Below are 15,626 nucleotides of genomic sequence, written 5' to 3'. Positions count from 1 at the left end.
TGTGCAAAAGAAAGTGGTCAAAGCTTCAGCTGGGAGTCTGCCTGTGAGGAGACCACGGCTATTGATCAGTCTTACTCAACATCTTTTGATGGAGGTTGAACAAGACCAGATAGCTCTTTGGAGTGGTTACTCAAGGCATACACACGACTGAACAAAGGTTAGAGGCTTTAGTTGTCCTCAGAAGAACTGAAGAAGCTCTCTTCATTCAAGGTATCTTCCCTATCAGAGTCATGCTGGTGACTCTGAGGCTTGGGCCTACCGGGTCGGTCTTCTCTCCAATTCCGGCTGGAATCAGAGTGTGAGAACCGACCACGGAGGCTCTTAACCGGGAACTTACTCATGTGCCGTTGATTTATGTTATTAGACTTTAACGGGGCAACCTGGAAAATGCCAGCGGGCTTGGTTGGAACAACATGCTAAGCTGTTTCCAATACCTCGTTCCTGGGCACAATCCTTAGTGTCCCAGACACTTTGGGCTTCATTTCTTAATTCAAGGGCTGAGTGTTGGCCCCTTGAAAACAATGAAACATGAGTTTGGATGCAGAGGTGTTTAACCTCCACAGATTTGATCATGGCTGTTGCCTGATCAAACTGTGGCGGGTACTCAGCTACCAACGCTTCATAAACCTTAGCATAGCAAGAACGAACCTTTGGTGGAAGTTGTTCCATAAATGTATGGATCTCTCTGGTAGAGGTTTTCCACACAAGTCGTACCTTTTCTCAATCGGTTGCCCTGGGCAGATCCGAGAGACAGTCAACTTCTCTCAAGTAACTCTGAATGTTACATTCGGAGTCCTTGGGGTCAAATGAGTGGACATTCTTCGCCATGGCCTCTAGCTCCTCAAAGCGAAGACCATGTGAAGTTGCACTAGTCTGCCTGTTTGGCGAAGGAGAGACTGAAATCACATTTGAATGTGAACGCGTTTCATGCGGAGCTTGACATCCTCGGTTTGGTTTAGGGGGCGGAGCTACAAAACAGTCATTATTCTCACAATGGTTGGCAGAAGATGAAGTGTCGCTGTCAGTGTACTGTACAGAGCTGTCACCTATCCTCACGGTCGTAAAGGGAAAGCTATCGGCATTAGTGTTGCTTTTTGTGTGCCCAATTAATAATGCAGAATCACCTCTACTGTGTCCACGGGGGAGGGTTCCCTGACGTCCTCGCGAGAGGGGTAAGCATGGAAGGTGCAGTCCTGTAGTAGACTGACGAGTCTCCATCAGAGCACGCTGTGGAACCGGGATCTGACAAACCTGAATCAATTTGTGACCCCCCTTCCCCCACCTTGTGGTGTAAGGAGGAAGCGGGAGAAGCTGGAGTTGAGCAAGCCTGAGAAAGCAGGTTTACAGAAGAGAGTGGATGTGGTAGCTTGTGGCATCCACTCTTCAACTGAAATAATTCCTCTCTGTAGGAACAAAGATCTGATTCGGCTGAATGTAGATCATGCAAATATTGAACTGCTTTCTTGCCAACAGTTTGAAGCTCAAGTAAAACACTAGTGTGTTGTCCTTTGAGGTATGCCATCTCTAATTCTAGGTTTTTGTTACTCTGAACAGCAAGACTAATCTGTCTGCCAAAGTTCAAGACCAGACCGCTGAGAATTGGGTCTTTTGACTAGGTGGGGGAGTGACATTTCTCGTTGATAAGTGAGAACATTTATTTCCTACAATCAGTTAGGTTCATCTGATTCAGGAAAGCTATGTAGCCAGGTGCTAAACCGTGGGCTAAAAAGGAAAGGTACTCATCAATAGATATGGGATATCTCAAGCCAAATAAAGCTAAAAGCTAAATCAGTAACTTAAGAGGGTACTCTTGAAGTCAACTATTTCACAAGGGCTCTTAACAGCTGGCAATGAATTGTTTCCCAATATCACAATCCAACATACGTTGTGATGAAGGATAAAGAATTTAAAACGCTCTTTGAATATTCTCTAACTATAGTACAAGGTAGCTATAGCATCACACAGGGACTTGAGTTGCACTAACGGTACTGCAATGCAACAACAGCAAAATTACTGAACATATAGCGGATATTCAGACCGTAAAATAGGAACTGTGATGCTGATCACATGAATCCTAAATACCAGAATGTGACAGGTTGAAATTACAATTAGATTTGGATTTAACAGTAAAATTCAATTAATTATTATTAAATAGTACTAAAGTAATTAAAGTAATAAAGTAATTATAATTAATAATACAGTACGGCTAATAATACTATTATTGATAATGCGTATTATACCAGAAGGTAAATGCAAATCAACAGACTACCGTGTAAGATTACGAATGTAATGCCACAATGTGGGCAGTGTATTACTTTACATTACATTAAATTACGTGGCATTTAGCAGACGCTCTTATCCAGAGCGACTTACAACAAAGTGCAAATCAATCACAAGAACAAGTGCAAAAGTAGACCTGAGAGGACAGTACAGTTCCGAGTCCTAGGGTAAACATACAGAAATTCAGAACCCTTGAAGAGTACAATCAACGTTCAAACTAGCATACCACAGTTGGCAGCTAGAATACAACAACAGCCAATAAAAACAACAATACCTATACAAGTAACGATATCTATACATAAGTGCCATTACGGTCTAAGGCTAATCACAGTGATTGTGAGTTGGGGAGGGAAAGGTGTAGCCTGAAGAGATGGGTCTTCAGTCTGCGCTTGAAGGAGGTCAGAGACTCTGCCGTTCTGACATTCACCGGGAGGTCATTCCACCACCGTGGGACCAGGACAGACAGCAGTCGTGAGCGTGAAGTGCAGGTGTAGCGAGGGGGAGGCGCCAGACGGCACGAAGTGGCAGAACGGAGGGGTCTTGTTGGTGTATAGGTCTTGATAAGGGATTGAATATACACAGGGGCTGATCCTTTAACTGCCTGGTATGCGAGCACCAAAGTTTTAAATTTGATGTGAGCCATAACAGGCAGCCAGTGGAGGTTGCTGAGCAGGGGGGTGACATGTGAATGTCTGGGAACATTGAATACCAGACGGACGGTAGTTTTGAATGCAGGAGGGGTCAAGAGTGGGTTTCTTTAGGAGCGGGGTGATGTAGGCCCTCTTGAATGATGAGGGAAAGCAGCCAGAGGACAGAGAGGAGTTAACAAGGGAGGTGACAAACGGGAGGATGTCAGGCGTGATTGCCTGAAAGAGGTTTGAGGGGATGGGGTCCAGGGCACAAGTAGTAGGGTGGTGGGAGAGCAGGAGGTGAGACACATCAGCATCTGTAAGGGGACAGAAAGAGGAGAAACGGGGCAGACACAGAAATGGAGGCAGGCATAGAAGTGGTGGTGGTCGCGAAGGTGCTGCGGATATCTGCAACCTTCTCGTCAAAAAATACCGCAAAGTCATCAGCAGTGAGCGAGGACTGAGATGGTGGGGGAGGTGTGCTGAGGAGAGAGGAGAAAACGGAGAACAGTTGACGGGGGTTAGAAGTGGAGTTCTGGATTTTTCTTTGGTAGTAATTTCTTTTGGCAGTGGTGATAGCGGAGGAGAATTCCGCCAGGAGAGACTGGTAGGAAGACGGGTCCGACGGGTCTTTTGATTTCCTCCACTTCCTCTCGGCTGCACGTAGGCTTGGCCTGGAGGAATGTAGAAGGTCAGAAACCCATGGGCTGGGAGGGGAGGATCGAGCAGGCCGGGAGACAAGAGGACAGAGAGAGTCAAGGGCTGAGGAGAGAGAGGAAAGCAGCATGGAAGATGCGGAATCAATCAGTGGGTAGTTTGGAGAAGGAGTCAAGAGGAGGGAGGGAAGCGGTGACTCTGGGGGCAAGGGAGGAGGGTGATAGAGAGCGGAAGTTACATCGGACAGAAACAGTGGGGGTGAGAGAAGGGGAGGGAGGTAGAGCAGCTAGGTGGATGGAGAAGGAAATTAAGTGGTGATCGGACTTGTGTAAATGGGTAACAGTGGGGTTAGAAGAGGAGCAGTTCCTCAGAAAGATCAGGTCAAGAAAGTTTCCAGCCTTGTGAGTTGGGGGAGAGTGCTGCAGAGAGAGGTCAAAGGAGTGAAGTAGCGGTAAGAAGGCAGCAGACTGGGAGGCTTCCAGGTGGATGTTGAAATCTCCCAGGAGGATAAGTGGGGTGCCATCCTCAGGGAATGAGCTGAGTAGAGTGTCAAGCTCATCAAGGAAACTTCCCACGGCACCTGGAGAACGATAAACAACGACAATATAAAGTTTAACTGGGTGAGTAATTGAGACAGCGTGGCATTCAAATGTGGATAGGGATAGGTCAGTGAGGGAAAACGCAGAAAATTTCCAGGAAGGGGAGATCAGCAAGCCAGTGCCACCTCCACGGCCAGAGGGCCGGGGGGTGTGTGAGAAGGAGAAGGAGGATGAGAGGGCAGCGGGGGTGGCAGTGTTCTCTGGTGTAATCCAGGTCTCGGTGAGGGCAAGGAACTGTAGGGACAGGAGGGAGGCATAACCAGTAATGAAGTCAGCCTTCCGTGTGGCAGACTGGCAGTTCCATAGCCCCCCTGCAACTGTGAAGTTGTCACAGGGGGTCAGTGAGGGGTAGCAGAGGTTGGTGGGGTTCCGTCGCCGTGGAGGGCCACGTCGCTGGAAGCGCGTTCTGAAGGGGAGAGAGCAGACCGTAATGGGGTGCTGACACACCATACCATTCCAAAATGGGAGGGGCGCGACGCTAGCGTCGCTCTGAGCACGCCTATATAAACTGCTAATTACTAATGCAAACTAGCGATCTAAAAATTATCCTAACAATTGCAGCGTCCAAAGTATCTAACTGATTCTGATCACCTAATCAGAATAACAGAACCGAGCGAAACTGCCAGCGGCTGGTGAAAAACACACGAGATTTGCTAACTAATGACAGAAAATGCAACACACCTGGTCTAACTAACGCAGTAATTTGACAACAAATCTACAACTGCTGATAGACTAACAAGGTTTCCTTATAACCTACTGCTCACACGCAAAAAACACAGAACCAATACTTAAGTTCCCTGGAGGTCTTCAAGTACACACGGCTAGTGGAAAAAATGCACTTTTCTGTAAATGCACTTTTGTGTATTGAAAAAGCGGCTCATGCAGGCTTTCAAAAATGGAACAAGGGTGACATCTAGTGGTCTTCTCAGAAAATTGCACTTGTGGCTATTTAGCTGAGAAAGCCAAGGAATGCCCAGAATTCGTTCTGGAGTCACATGACATGAAATATGAGCCAAAGCTAGTCTTCCTCACACGGGGCACCAAATTAATGTAGGGTCCTTGCACGGGCCGCCAAATAACGTAGGGATTTTACTCTCTACGAAACTGGGGCGCCAATGAATGTTTTGTAGCAGTATAACTGCAAAAAGTTATCAATCTCATAAAATTACTGTTATCAGAAATATCTCACCACAAATTTTGTATTTTAATTAATAACAAAAATAACCAATATTAATGATTCAACATACCGATAACCTGAAGGTAGGAAGTTCTTCGAAAGACTGCTTTAACTCGACTCATGTCTATGTGATGCCAAAACAGACACCGGGTTTAATAAAATATATTTATTAAACAAACGTACAAACACAGAACAGATAAACTAATGGGAAGTTAGTAGGGTGTGTGTGTGCGTGTCGCTTGAACAAAGGAAAGTAAAGTGGGTCTGTTAGTTATTCTTAGCTGTGAGAAGACTACTTGCGTAGTTTACTCTATATATGCGCAAAAGACGGCAAATCAATTCACGTACATATATATATATATATATATATATATATATATATATATATATAGCTAACAAAATACATTCCAATGATAAGACGGCAAATATGGAAACACAGATTCACAAAAACAGTTACGACGTTAAGACTAAACTAAACGCTGGCTATGCCTGAATGTTTTTTTCTTACTGAGTCCATATGCATTGGATCCAAAAGGTGTGCTGTCCTTATAGGAGCCGCGATGGTGCTGTGAGTGATGTCCTGGAGAGGTGCGGAAAGCTGGGGTGTTCCGCTGGAAGGATGTTTGCTGGTCCTTTTTCCGGGTTGGAAAAGTTTGTAGCTGTGAAATGTCACTTCAGAGTGCATACGCTTGCCTGTCTGCTACATTAAGTCGCACTATGTTTGAGGTGATCACAAACGGTTTGTGTACAATTTAAACAAATGTAAATGTTACAATTGTAAAGCATGTCTGGGACATTTGTAACAAGTGTGGTACAATTGTAACTACGAAAAATAACTGCATAAATTTACTTCTACATTCTTTTCCAGGACAAATAACTCTTTGGTTCAATTCAGCATATTCTGCCTGGATGTCTAAATCGGCAAGCAATTAGGAATGTTGTTTATTGTTCTTTTAGTGTGAGATTGGGTGAGTTGTGTTTCAAGCATTTTTTTTTTTTTTTTTTTAAGATATTTTTTAGGCCTTTTTCAGCTTTATTGGACAGACTATAGAGACAGGAAGAATGGGGGCGAGAGAGAGGGAAAGACATGCGACAAATTGTCAGACGGTCGGATTCGAACCGTTGACGTCGCGGCTCACAATGAGCATGCGGTCAGTGCTCTGCAGGCTGCGCCACCGAGACACCAGTTTTAAGCATTTTTGCCTCTTGTCCGCATTCTGTGATGACGGAAATTGCGCTTTTTACAAATAAATCCATATTTAAAACAGTTTACCTGCGTCGTGTATGAATAGAAACAAAACAAAACCATGATTTAAATGTCTATGTTATTAAATAGATTACCACATAACTGTTCTGAGAACTGTATGAGTGTTCTGTGTTTAATGCAGGTTCCCTATCAGATTCCCTATGGTGAGTATTTTGGTACTGTATTTACTTCCTGAAACAGACATATCTATTTTTGAAGATAATGCAAGCTCCTCTTGAAGAAAAATGGCACTGCTGTCCCCGACTGTGGGAACCTGCAAGTATTTCAGACCTCTATTCAACTAAATGTATTTTTGTATCGCGCTATTCACAGAAGACTGTCACAAATACGCTTTACAGAGTAACGCAGAAGAAGAGAACACAACATATCAGCCCTAAATCCCCAATAGCATATGAGGTAAACAACTCTTTTAGGGGGGAAAACCCCTAATAACAATCACAAGAAAAAACTCCCTGATGGGATGAAATCTTTGGAGGAACCCGGCTATAGGGGCATGCCCATCCTCCACTGGCCTATAGGTTTAATATATGAAACTGGAGGGATGTAGAGTCTGAAGTTCAGAGGGTAGGGGATGAATTTTGTAGCTCCAGTGAGGTCCATGCGTGGTCCATGAGCTCTGGGGGTTGGGGGTGTGGCAGGAAAACAATAACAAAGGAGGATGTTAGGCATAAAATTTTATTTTGTGCAGAGCAGAAAGCATGTACCACACGTACCTGCCCGGTGTCTTAAGGTTGTAGCTAACCCCACTGGCACCGTTAAGGCTTACTCAGAAATCCACACATGACCGGTGGCACTAAGTAACCACTAGCCTCATCTAGCACCCATCACCTGAACCAAAAACAAAGCAATAACTGATTTACAAGCCTGATTGTAAAGATGCGTTTTTAATCTTAATTTAAATATACTCCCTAATAAATTTTGGGTTTTCCACAGTAGTTAGAGCTCTACCACCCGTCAGCTTATAGGGTAAAAACAGGTTCGTTGGGTAAATTGGTGCAAGACCATGTAGAGCTTTAAAAGTCAGAAGCGGGACCTTGAAATCTGTCCTATATTTGATAGTTAGCCAGTGCAGGGAAGCCAGCACCGGAGAAATATGTTGATACTTCTTGCTCCTAGTCAAGATGCTTCAGGGTGGCATTAGGGCAGCCAGATAACAAGGCATTACAGTAATCTAGCCTAGATGTAACAAAAGCATGGATCAGTTTCTCTGCATCTCCTGCTAATAAAAAGTGCCTAATATTAGCTATGTTCCTTAGCTGAAAGAAAGCCACTCTGGATGTTTTTTTTTGTGTTTGTCAAGTTAGATCTGGGTCAATAGTAACACCAAGGTCTTTTACCTACAGTATTTAATGTAAAAAAACAACCATCAAAATTTTGTAAAGGTACACATTTCTCTTCTTTCTTTAGCTTAACGAACGGTTTCCTATCATACAAGTGTGATCTAAAGCAGGCAAGTGCCTGTCCATGAAGTCCGACAGTCTGTCCAATAGAATCTCATGGCCTATTGCATCAAAAGCTGCACTTAGGTCAAGAAGTTCAAGAACTGACAGGGTTACAGTAAGAGGTCATTAGTGACTTTAACAAGTGCTGTTTTGGTGCTGTGGCGTGCTCTAAATCCTGATTGGAATATTTCATGCATGTGATTTGAGCTAAGGTAAGCACTGCTTTGCCACCATTTTCTCCAGTAATTTCCCTAAAAATGGAAGATACGAGAGAGGTCTATAGTTTTCCAGCTTGGCGTGTTCGAGATTTGGTTTCTTCGATAATGGCTTAACTGCCATTTTTAGAGACTGGTATATATCCTGTTTCTAAGGATGTGTTAATGCATTTTATAGCCTAGTATAGGAAAAGGTTCTTTAACCAATTTTGGGGGTTTTGATCAAGTTGGCAGGTAGTTGGTTTTGAGGACATAACTATTTTAGACGACTCATCCATGTCAATGGGTTTCAACAGTGTCAACAGTTTAGTGCCACTGTAGATGTGTTTTCCTGACGCAGTCAAGAGGTGGCTTGATTATTTAATGGCAGGAGTAATGCCAGGAGGAGGAGACAATTATTGGTCTCTAATAGCCTGTAGTGTAGTGGTTAAGGTACATGGCTGGGACCCGCAAGATCCCCTGTGTAGCCACAATAAGATCCACACAGCAAGGCCCTTATCCCTGCATTGCTCCAGGGGAGGATCGTCTCCTGCTTGTAGCCTCAATCTTCTGATTGAAAAATATCATAAAGACATTGCTACTATAATCAGAAGGATGAATAGCAGATTCTGATGATTGTTTCTTAGTTAACTTATGTACAGTGCCAAAGATACATTTTGGGTTATTTGTTTTGGTCAATTAGTTTAGAGAAGGTAGATCTAGCAGATGCAAGAGCTTGCTTGTTCTGAAGGAGGCAATTTTTCCATGCAAGACAAAATACTTCTAGCTCAGTTGACCACCATTTTCACTCCCGTTTTCTCCTTGACTGCTTCAGTGCACAGGTGGTATCATTATACCAAGGAGTATAGTGTTTCCTATGACATTTCTTTTTCTTTTTACAGGGGCAACCTTATCGAGTGTATTTTCAAGTGTAAGAGTTAACTGGTTCAATTGGTCCAGTGATACATCACCTGCAATCTCCTTGCTGTTGAGGAAAGACTGTGGGAGTGGCTAATCTTTGGAATGGCTTCTGGGATAATCGATCAGCTTTAGTAATATATAGGCTCTGATATAAATTTCTTAGTTACCTGAATTTCAAACAGGGTTATGAGGTTCAATGTTAAGACTTACAACATTGATACCATACGATGGTGCTAGATGTTATGGTTACGATAGTGTGTGGGCCCACAAATATTCTGTACAAAACCAGTCAGAGTCAATCAGAGGCAAAGGCTATGCCTAGGGGATCATTGTGTTTATCACCATGCATGTTGAAATCACCAACAATCGGCAAGGAATGACAAGAATTCTGCAAATTCTTTCAGAAAATCAGAATAAGGCCGAACAAGAAAAAAGACTGCATCCTACCACTTATGTAAGATGGTTTATTCTGTACACAGTTCATTGTGAGAACTTCAAAAGAGGGAAATGTATTTCCACACTTAGGGGTTACACTCAGTGAAGATAAATAGCTGCAAGGCCACCACCTCTGCCCGATGGACGTGATTCTTGAATACTTAAAAAATCCACAGAGGATGCTTCATTAAGTGCAACATATTCACCAAGTTTTAGACCGGTTTCTGTAAGATTAAGATTATTGTCTTTGATGAATTTGTGAACAAGTGATGCTTTAGGAGCAAGAAATCTAATTTAATAATCCAATTTTTGAGAATGATTCACGACAAGTTGTAGCTACAACATGGCGTTCTTTTATAGCAGTGAGGTGTTCCAAATTGATACCATGGTTAGCTTTATGTTGCACATTTCTGCGAGGCGCAGACAGTCTCAATATAGTAAATATTTGGCTCCAATATGTTAGATATAGAGGCTTTAAGATGTGTATAGTACTGTGCAAAAGTTTCAGGCAGGTGAGAAAAAATGCTGGAAAGTAAGAATGCTTTCAAAATGATAATAGTTTAATAGTTTTTTTTTTAATCAATTAACAAAATGAAAAGGGGGTGAACAGAAGAAAAATCTAAATCAAATCAGTATTTGGTGTGACCACCATTTGCCTTTAAACCAGCATCAATTCTTCTAGGTACACTTGCACAAAGTCAGGGATTTTGTAGGCATATAGTCAGGTGTGTGATTAACCAATTATACCAAACAGGAGCTAATATGGAATTTAATATGTAGGTTGAAACACAATCATTAACTGAAACAGAAACAGCTGTGTAGAAGGGTTAAACCTGGGTGAGGAACAGCCAAACTCTCCTTCCAAGGTGAGGTTCAGTGTCAGAAGTCATACACCATGGCAAGACTGAGCACAGCAATAATACACCAGGTAGTTATACTGCATCAGCAAGGTCTCTCCCAGGCAGAAATTTTCAAGGCAGACAGGGGTTTACAGATGTGCTGTCCAAGCTCTGTTGATGAAGCACAAAGACATCATTGCTAAAAAAGCCTACCCTGGATCCCTCCATCATCCTGAACTACCGCCCGCTATCTCTTCTTCCTTTTCTTTCTATAACCATAGAATGAGCTGCTTCTACTCAACTTTCTTCTTTCTTTTCTAACAACAACCTGCTAGACCCCCATCAGTCTGGCTTCAGATCGGGCCACTCGACAGAGACCGCGCTCCTCTCCGTCAGTGAGTCGCTCCATGCCACACGAGCAGCCTCCCTCTCCTCTGTCCTCATTCTTTTAGATCTCTCTGCTGCCTTTGACACTGTGGATCACTCCGTCCTCCTGTCCGCCCTGTCAGCAACGGGCATCTGCGGCACAGCCCTGGACTGGATTGAGTCCTACCTCTTTGGGCTGGTATGGTATCGACACCTCGGCCCCTTGCCACAGGAGTTCCCCAGGGCTCAGTCCTAGGCCCGCTTCTTTTTTCTCTTTACACTCGTTCCCTTGGCCCTGTGATCACTGCACATGGGCTATCCTACCACTGCTATGCGGATGATACCCAACTCTTCATCTCGTTCCCACCATCTGATACACAGGTTTCTGCCCGTATCTCTGCCTGCCTGAGTGACATCCAGAGCTGGATGGATAACCACTATCTAAAGCTCAACCCAGGCAAGACTGAAATTATATTCATTCCTGCTAATACCTCTCCCCATCTGGATCTCTCCCTTTCCCTCGGGGATACCACACTCACGCCATCACCCAGTGCAAGGAACCTCGGCGTGGTGATGGACAGCAGACTGTCCCTTTCCGAGAACATTGCGGCGGTGACCCGGTCATGCAGGTTCTTCCTATACAACATACGGAGAATCCGCCCCTTTCTCACCCCCTACTCGACCCAGCTCCTGGTCCAAGTGATGGTTCTGTCCCACCTGGACTACTGCAATTCCCTCTTGGCTGGCCTCCCAGCGTCCGCCATCAGACCCCTCCAACTTATCCAGAATGCAGCAGCTCGTCTGGTCTTCAACCTTCCCAAATACTCACATGTCACCCCCCTGCTTACTTCCCTCCACTGGCTGCCTGTCATGGCTCATATCAAATTCAAAACATTGGTGCTAGCCTTCCAAGCAGTTAAGGGGTCTTCCCCAGCTTACCTACAAAAAATCATCAGACCCTACACCCCTGCCAGACCTCTTCGTTCAGCCTCCACAGACCGCTTGGCACCTCCCCCTCTCCGAACCTCCACCTCACGCTCACGACTACTGTCTGTTCTGGCTCCACGGTGGTGGAACGAACTCCCCGTTGAGGTCAGAACTGTAGAATCTCTCCCCACCTTCAAGCGCAAACTGAAGACGCACCTCTTCAAGCAGCACCTCTCCCCATCCCTCCCTACCTCCCTGTGAACCTTAATTGTTGTCTTTGTGATTTACTTTGTGTATCGGTATTTTTAGTTGGCTAGGTAAGCAGTATTTGGATAGTTAAGTTTGGTCACTTTTGCTTTGTTGTTAAAAAAAAAAACCAAAAAAAAAAAAAAACAAATTTGCCCTGGTCCTTATCTTTGTTGTACGGGTAGCAATTGAAATTGTACTTCCCTCTAGGGTCTTTCTGCATACTTAGCCCTGGTTATGGGTATGCACTTTGTTGTACGTCGCTCTGGATAAGAGCGTCTGCCAAATGCCAATAATGTAATGTAATGTAATGTAATGGATACCACACTTACGCCATCACCCAGTGCAAGGAACCTCGGCATGGTGATGGACAGCAGACTGTCCCTCTCCGCGAACATTGCAGCGGTGACCCGGTCATGCAGGTTCTTCCTATACAACATACGGAGAATCCGCCCCTTTCTCACCCCCTACTCGACCCAGCTCCTGGTCCAAGTGATGGTTCTGTCCCACCTGGACTACTGCAATTCCCTCTTGGCTGACCTCCCAGCGTCCGCCATCAGACCCCTCCAACTTATCCAGAATGCAGCAGCTCATCTGGTCTTCAACCTTCCCAAATACTCACACGTCACCCCCCTGCTTACTTCCCTCCACTGGCTGCCTGTCATGGCTCGCATCAAATTCAAAACATTTGGTGCTAGCCTTCCAAGCAGTTAAGGGGTCTTCCCCAGCTTACCTACAAAAAATCATCAGACCCTACACCCCTGCCAGACCTCTTCGTTCAGCCTCCACAGGCCGCTTGGCACCTCCCCCTCTCCGAACCTCCACCTCACGCTCACGACTACTGTCTGTTCTGGCTCCACGGTGGTGGAACGAACTCCCCGTTGAGGTCAGAACTGTAGAATCTCTCCCCACCTTCAAGCGCAAACTGAAGACGCACCTCTTCAAGCAGCACCTCTCCCCATCCCTCCCTACCTCCCTGTGAACCTTAATTGTTGTCTTTGTGATTTACTTTGTGTATCGGTATTTTTAGTTGGCTAGGTAAGCAGTGTTTGGATCATTAAGTTTGGTCAATTTTGCTTTGTTTGTTTGTTTATTTGTTCGTAAAAAAAAAAAATATTCAAATAGGCCCTGGTCCTTATCTTTGTTGTACAGGTAGCAGTTGAAATTATACTTCCCTCTAGGGTCTTTCAGCGCACTTATCCCTGGTTATGGGTATGCACTTTGTTGTACGTCGCTCTGGATAAGAGCGTCTGCGAAATGCCATTCATGTAATGTAATGTAATGTCAGAATGTCAGAATGAATGGTCTCCTCAAGTACAGGCAGATACTTATCCATCATGCAATACCATCAGGGAGGCATCTGATTGGCTCCAAATGTATTCAGCAGCAGGACAACGACCCCAAACATACAGCCAATGTCAGGAGTCAAGGAGTCCTAGAAGTGATGGTATGGCCCCCACAGAGCCCTGATCTCAGCATCATCGAGTCTGTCTGGGATTACATGAAGGGACAGAAGCATTTGAGGCTGCCTAAATCCACAGCAGAACTGTGGCAACCTACCTGCCGAGTTCCTTCAAAAAATGCGCACAAAAAAAGTATACCTAGAAGAATTGATGCTGTTTTGAAGGTGAGGGTGGTCACACCAAATATTGATTTGATTTAGATTTTTCTTCTGTTCATTCACTTCTTCTGTTCATGCATTATGTTAATTGATCAAAATAAATTATTAGCATTTCTATTTTTGAAAGCATTCTTATTTTACAGCATTTTTTCACACCTGCCTAAAACTTTTTCACAGTACTGTACCATTGCGAACCTCTAATTCTGAGGCGTTCCTAGCATGGTTCATAAGAATCAGCTGAAATCAGTGTAGCACATATACACAGTCAGTGTTTGAAGTGTTTAAGACTATAAGTCAAGTTTTTAGAGAAGAACTTCACCCTTGTGCATAAAGTATGCCAATTGTCTATGAAGCCCACATTATTAGAGGGGCACCAGTCGCTCAACCAGCATGTCTTGTTAATCTGCTATACATCTCGTCACCTCGCCGCATTGGACCAGAGAAAATGCTTTGCGACGGCCTCATACAGACATTGTTAGCGGCGACATGAATAATAATTTTTGAAAATGAGTTTTTGCCTTTTTTTTAAAACCATTTTGGCATTTCAATATTGACTTCAATATTGCTCGCCCTTTCTGCAGCAAAGTGTGGTAGTTCAGGTCTCTAGCTTAACATTTCTTAAAATAGAATTGCCTATTATTAGCCCTTTATTCACAGATTTCCCAGCAAGTGCATTGCTGAGCGGGGAGATGTTTTGTGATTATTTCTCAGCCTCATAATGCCTTCCTCGACTGCCATTGGCACAATTCTGGTCCTAATGTTGGCAAACACAAGACTTTAAAGGCAATCAGCCTTGAATCAAGACTATTTACTGAACCTTTTCTTTTTATACCTGCACTAAGTTTGAGTACACCCAACTAATCAGAAATGGCTGATAATCCAACTTTTCAATAACTTTTGGTCGCATAAAATAGAGGACTATGTATAAAAAGGATCTAATAGCTATATTAATCACCTGATATTGATGTAAATGCCCTCACATTAAATATGACTCTGCACTTTAACCTCATGTTCATCATTTAATTTCAAATGAAATGTGCTGGTGTACAGAACCAAAATAAAATAAATTGTACCTCTGTCCAAATATTAGGTTCTGACTGCAAACAACTGCTTTCAGAATGTGAAGCTTACTATCAGAAAGGTCCTATTGTAAAATGTCCAGTAGAGTGCCGAATCAGGGCTACAATACACCCAAGGCTTTCTGACACAATGCACAGTGTATTTTTGCAGGTTACATGCAATAGTTGCTACTTATTGTATTTTTCACTGTAACTTAATGTCATAATTTGTCACTAATGGGATAATTTGCCTAGTCAAACAGTTATGTGGCAGAGCATGTGTTGGGGCAGCCTTAGCCCTCATACAGGACCTTTTGGGAGTCTAGTCGTATAGACCACAACAGTAACTGGCAAGCAGGGATCCAGCTGGTTCTAGGTTGTGTGATCTATCCGGCAGGTAACGTTGGCTTACATAGTTGCCGCTGCGAAACTACCTTTAGTAACCACCTACCACACAGATGAAGTTGGCAAACATTTAATTCTTCCAAGAATGTCTTTTGGATAGGTTCATTGGTTCACGTTGTGTACCACTTTGTTTTGTAATTAAAAATTTGGGCCGAGTCCCTTGTTTTGGAGTGCAGATTTGAGGCTATAAACAGTGTATGCTGCTAACTGTTTCTATAACTACTACCAATTAAGCATGATGTGTGTGTGTGTGTACATATATATATATATATATATATATATATATATATATATATATATATATATATATTACCTGCAGCTTTAAATGGAACTGATTTGAAAGAAAATCTGATGGTATGTGGCTGAAATTTGCCAAGATTTTCATTTTGCTTTTTCCACATTAACTTAAAAGTAACTGAGGTTATGTTTGCTATAAGTGTTCATTTGAATGCTTGTGAATGCTATATGTCCTGTCCTGCTGACTAGGGGGGGAGAGTTTAAAATTAGGACTTCCTCTGCCAAATGAGTTGTGTGGAAAGAAAAAAATAGCTATATGCATCTGT

General features: G+C 43.5%; 1 protein-coding gene across 6 annotated transcripts in view; it reads left to right on the top strand.

Moving 5' to 3' along the window:
• ubr3 (ubiquitin protein ligase E3 component n-recognin 3) overlaps nucleotides 1–15,626 on the top strand; it is a 245,906-nt gene that overhangs the window by 33,999 nt on the left and 196,281 nt on the right. The gene's annotated exons all lie outside the window — the stretch shown is intronic.

Source organism: Conger conger, chromosome 3 (genome assembly GCF_963514075.1).
Source record: "Conger conger chromosome 3, fConCon1.1, whole genome shotgun sequence".
NCBI lineage: Eukaryota > Metazoa > Chordata > Actinopteri > Anguilliformes > Congridae > Conger > Conger conger.
Note: the sequence above shows the minus strand (reverse complement) of the source record. Positions and strands in the feature narration are given on the sequence as shown.